Source organism: Anguilla anguilla, chromosome 8 (genome assembly GCF_013347855.1).
Source record: "Anguilla anguilla isolate fAngAng1 chromosome 8, fAngAng1.pri, whole genome shotgun sequence".
NCBI lineage: Eukaryota > Metazoa > Chordata > Actinopteri > Anguilliformes > Anguillidae > Anguilla > Anguilla anguilla.
In genome coordinates this window covers 35,678,078-35,684,077 of record NC_049208.1, presented here as the reverse complement: position 1 = coordinate 35,684,077, position 6,000 = coordinate 35,678,078, and positions in this window count along the sequence as shown.

Below are 6,000 nucleotides of genomic sequence, written 5' to 3'. Positions count from 1 at the left end.
TGTTGAAACGTAATAATTGAAATAGTTTAATGTTTTGAATGTCACATATGCATGATCTGATGCCCATAATTAGCATTTCAGACTCTCGTACATTATCCCTTTGCATGAGGGTAAATAGGGAATCTCTGTGGTTGCTGCATTTTGTGCAAACACTGGCATGGTACACAAAATCAGTGAATTGCAAGCAATATTGATCCACCTTTCAGGAGTGTGGCTCCCGTTTTGTGCGCTGTGATTAAATCCATTTGTCAAAAGTCAGCTGTTGTCAACCCGTATCACATTAGCGGCTGAATATTATGAAAGTCCGCGGAATTGTTTTCATTTTCCCAATCAGATACAGCTGCCAGTCAGGTGTCTTTGTGTCTGTGTGTCGTGTTGAGGGCCCTGTAATCTGGTTTCACTCAGAGATGCAATTCAAGCTTTCAGTGTAACTGCATTAACAGAGATGAATAGACCATCAATTTCACATGGAAATTGGTGGTGCATGCTCAGTTGAAATTGCTTTGAAGCTGCAATTGGGTAAATATAGAATTCATTTTCTTTTATATATATATATATATATATATATATTTTTTTTTTACAAAAGTCAAGGAAACTGTTCTGTTAACATTAGGCAACAATAAATCTGCAGTTTGACAGAAAAAAATTCAGTAAGCATTTTGTAAGAAGCCTGTCCTCCCAGACAGATGTGTGTTGAGAGAAAAGCTGATATAAACCACAGTTCATTGGAGGGCTGGCTGGTGCAGCATGAGAGTTTTATTACAACGGTTCTGTTCTAGTGTGGAACTGGTGAAAAGGCTTTATCTGATAACAAAAATGCATATGTACTGTAATATACCTTCCATATGTTATGGACATGTACTGTATATACAGTAAACACATTTGGATTTGTCCTGATAACCTTAAATGACAATTGCCAGGAATCGATTATCCAAAAGGAGTGTAGACACTGCACGAAAAACAGAATCAAAGCTACCGTTCTCAGACAAAAGTTATAGGAATTAAACCTGATGATGATGATGACTATGATAACTATAATAATAATAATAAAAAAATAATAATAATTATTATTAGTTATAGTAGTAGTATTATACATCCTCATCACTGTACAATTACGTATAAACAGTTACTACCAGTTCAAATATCCAGAGGTCAAGTTATTGTGACTCAGTCGGCATAAATTGATTAATGCGTATGTTCTGCATGTGGGAGATTGATTACCCTGGGATGACAGATGAGATGTCTTACCATCCATGAGCTGTGGCTAAACTCTTTAAGGCTTTAAGAACACCTAATGTGATAACAATAGCGCACACTGAGAGGCTGAATACATGCTGATTTACACATCTGCAACAGAGAGAAAACAGAGCTCTTCACAGATTCCAGAATGTCAGTGGCTGTTTAGCAGGAGAATTCCTGGACCACTGCAAGCAGAACGGCTAGCTCAGAGAGGGCTGCGTCTTTTCCTGGACCACTGCAAGCAGAAAGGCTAGCTCAGAGAGGGCTGCGTCTTTTCCTGGACCACTGCAAGCAGAACGGCTAGCTCAGAGAGGGCTGCGCCTTTTCCTGGACCACTGCAAGCAGAAAGGCTAGCTCAGAGAGGGCTGCGTCTTTTCCTGGACCACTGCAAGCAGAAAGGCTAGCTCAGAGAGGGCTGCGTCTTTTCCTGGACCACTGCAAGCAGAAAGGCTAGCTCAGAGAGGGCTGCGTCTTTTCCTGGACCACTGCAAGCAGAAAGGCTAGCTCAGAGAGGGCTGCGTCTTTTCCTGGACCACTGCAAGCAGAAAGGCTAGCTCAGAGAGGGCTGCGTCTTTTCCTGGGCCACTGCAAGCAGAAAGGCTAGCTCAGAGAGGGCTGTGCCTTTCCCTGGACCACTGCAAGCAGAAAGGCTAGCTCAGAGAGGGCTGTGCCTTTCCCTGGACCACTGCAAGCAGAAAGGCTAGCTCAGAGAGGGCTGTGTCTTTCCCTGGACCACTGCAAGCAGAAAGGCTAGCTCAGAGAGGGCTGTGTCTTTCCCTGGACCACTGCAAGCAGAAAGGCTAGCTCAGAGAGGGCTGTGTCTTTCCCTGGGATGATATACGGAGAGACGATTCCTATGTAAACCTCCCTCTGAGGTTATAATTCTGTGTAATTCCAGCAGAATACATTTTTTTTACAGTAAAGGAAAGAAATAGCACCATGCACCAATCAGGGTCAGCTAATTCATGAAGATACATGTATTATTGAGCTTGTTTCCTTTTTGACTGTAGAGGCTACTGTCCGGTCCATAAAAACGCTGATGTCACATGGAAGCACCTCTAAAGAACATTAACACGAAGTGTGCTTAACCAGCAGTGCGCTGACATTGAGCAGGGAAATGGATGACACCTTGCCCCAGCGTGACTCAGAGGACAGCTATGCAGGGGATGCTGGGTAGTACCAGCTTGTGACGAGGCCTGCGATTTGTCTCACCCACCTACGACCGATCTTAAGCTGAGGGTGGGGGCAGCGAGGGCGGGGGGGGGGGGGGGGGGGGGGTTTAGACGGAAACTCTCCAGAGAAATTAACGCTTAACTTCACTTTTAAAGGCCAGAGCTTGGCCTTCTGTTTTAATGGGTCACAGGTGGGGAGGCCAAATAAGAAACACTATGCATGATGTTCCAGCTGCTTGCAGGGGTCAGCCTACAAGCAGACAAGTATCCCCATAAATGATTTAAACAGCTCCACCTTACACTTAGACACTGTTGTGTAATCAGACAGTTCTGGAGCAGCCCCACAACGTTAATGCATTTCTGTAATGATGGGAAATACAGGATGTGTGTGAAAGCAGCGAAGGGTGAAGAGAAAGTTTGTGAGTGCAGTAGGGATAGAATCATTAAACTGCTTTCACTGTTAATCTAAAGTTCACAAAGTTCTCTGCTGTGAAGAGTTACAATAATAGTTCATAGACATAAAGACAAGGTAGCAATCACACTACAATTAACACACACACAAAAAAAAAGATTTAAACAATAAAAGAACTGCAATAATAGATGACATGGAATGCCACCAGATTATTTTAAATGGAAAGCCAACAATACAGAATTTAAGTCACTCTATGAATGCCTCAAAAATACAATGCAATACATACGTATTTGAACAGTGACAAAAGTTTTGTTGTTTGGCTCTGTACGCCAGCACATTGGATTTGAAATGAAGCAATGAATATGAGGTTAAAGTGCAGACGATCAGCTTTAGGGTATCCACATCCATATCGAGTCACCTGTGTTGGAATTACTGCCCTTTTTATACATAGTCCTCCATTTTAGGGGAGCAAAAGTAATTGGACTAATTAGTATAATTCGAAATAAAGTTGTCATATTTCGTGCTTGGTTGCAGATCCTTTCTGTGACCTGTAGACATCACCAGACGCTGGGTGTCTTCCCTCTTGGTGCATCGCCAGGCCTGTAGTGCAGCCATCTTCAGTCCCTGTTTGATTCTGCACCATTTTGCCTTCAACAATTCTTGTCTTCAGCAACTGAAGCACATGTTGGATTCAGGAAGGGTGATTAGTCAGTCAAGAACATTATAATTTTTGGCCCTGAAAAACTAATTGATTGCTTTATCAATATGCTTGGGGTCATTGTCCCACAAGGTGAATAGCCGTCAAATGATTATATTCATATTCACTGCTTTATTTCAAATCCAATGTGCTGGAGTACAGAGCCAAAACGACAAAAATTTAGTTCCTTTCCACTTATTGTGGAGTCCTAAAGTGAATTGCAAACAGACATTAATAAGACTGCTTTAGTTCTTTTTTTTCTTTCGTATAGACAAACTATCAGCTTATTTTCGACGTTTCTCTGATGCCATTTTTCTCATGGACAAATGTGAGGCATGACAGGAGAGTTTTGGGAGTGAACAGTAATGGAATATTGCAAATTCATTTGAAGTCTTTATCGGTGAACTGGTGATAACTTAAAGGGGGGAAAGCATGAGATACAGATACAGTATCAGAAAAGATAATGGCTGCCAAGGTTTCATATTGAATTTTTCTATTTATTTATTTTTATTTAAAGTTCTCTTGAAGCATAAACAATCTGGAATTAAATGCTCTTTGCCATACTTTACTGTACTTTACAAATTAATTTCTGTAAGTGAATTAGTCTCTGTTGCAACTAACTGAACAACACTATCAAATAAATTTTCCTAAATTTCTGCCCTCCCCACCATTTCAGTACACAGAAAAAGAAAGAGACTCAAAGCAGAAAATCAGTATCATTGTATTTATTTATTTATTGAAAGGAGATTGGACAGTATTTATTTTTTTTGCTTTTTACAGACAGACAAAAAACAGGCAGGGTAAAAGGACAAGAAGGGAAATCACAACTCAGCCTAAAACAGAGCCGACGGTTGTTAATGTCCTTTCGTATAATTCTAAGGGTTTATCTGTGACATTTTATTTAGTGCCCTTGTCCTTAACTGGACATGGCAATTCATGTAGCAACCACACAAAATAATAAAATAAAACAAATGAATTAAAATCAAAATGGAACTGAAATCAAGTGATGAATGACAGCTTTTGTGGTAACGTTCTGTCATGAGATGGTAATGAGAGGCCACAGGTGTGCTTCTCCCAGTCCGATCATTAAACAGTAGCCGGCCAGAGATAGGTGTGTGGCAATCGCCCGCGCTAGCAATGGCCCACACAGCTGTCAAAACAAATTACCTTTCAGACCTTCCCTCTTTTTGAGAAACAGAAAACATAATTACTGAAGTGCACAATGGATTAGTGTATCTTGGAAGCTGGAACTGACTGACGGGGCTACCTGGTCACCTAGAGACTTTCAAGCACAAACAGAGAAGGGCTTTCCTGCTTTTTTATTTACCACACTGAGAACAGTTGCAGACTTTCTCAGGGTCTGTATCAATCTGCATAATTGATGCAGAGGGGGTGTGCAAAGCCCTGATCTTGAAGGTTTCCTTCAATATAGGTGGGAGGGGCACTCAGTTAGAACACAATAAAAACAAAAAAGCCATGTGATCCCAGCTTAATACAGTACACAAAAGAGTCTCCTTGTGGAGATTGTATAATTCATTGTACATGCTGGGCATCATGAAAGCAGTGATGTACGCTTTATGAGAGGGTATTTAGAAGTCAAATGCAAATAATGGAGGCAGCTTTTATGACGGGATTGGACACCTGTGCAAACTGCCTCATTGCCTGAGCCAATAAATGTTTACTCGGCTACTCGGGCCAGACATCGAACAGGCTGCAGTCCCATTGGTGGATATTGATTCCCCGAGCGCTGTTGTGTCCTGCTGAAACAAAGATGAGCCTCGTGATTACTCAGATTTTTATGGTTTTTTGTGAGGTTAATTGCTGCCCGGTCTTTCTTTTTTTTTTACAAACATATCACTTGATTTGTCACTCATGTGAACTGAAAATATAAAAGATCTATCCTCTTTTTCAAGGTCTTGTATTTAAGTCTTAGATTTTCATTGTGTTTTAGTCAGGTTGTGTCATTGATAAATCTGGCAACAGCAGAATTCTTAAACCAAAGGAGTAGCTAGATAAAAGAAAAAGTGTTTTATAAACGCGCTCTCAAATAGCATTGGTAACAATACCCGATCAATGTACAAATTCAGATTATAAAAAAACATACTGAAGCCGACGTCTTTAGCGATGTTGCAAAAACAAATGAATGCTGTCTCTCATGCATTCCTTTTCAGATCTGCTCTAACCTCAAATTACCCCTCACTGCACAGCTTTATTGACTGACAGACCAAAAAAAAAAAAATCAGATAAAAGGAAAGCCTTCTTCTTTTAATGCGCCTGTGAGAGAATGTCTCCTGAACTTTGACCTCTGCGAACCCTTCGCCCACCAGCACAATGAAGCAGGAAGAGGGGAGCAAAGAGCCCTTGAAAAAAATAGCACCGCTGTCTGCATCTGCGTGTCCTTGAGGCTACTGTCTGAGTGACCAATGTCTGAGGCCAGCCGTCTGAAACAGGACCAGGGGAGCCTGCGTCTTTATCGCTCC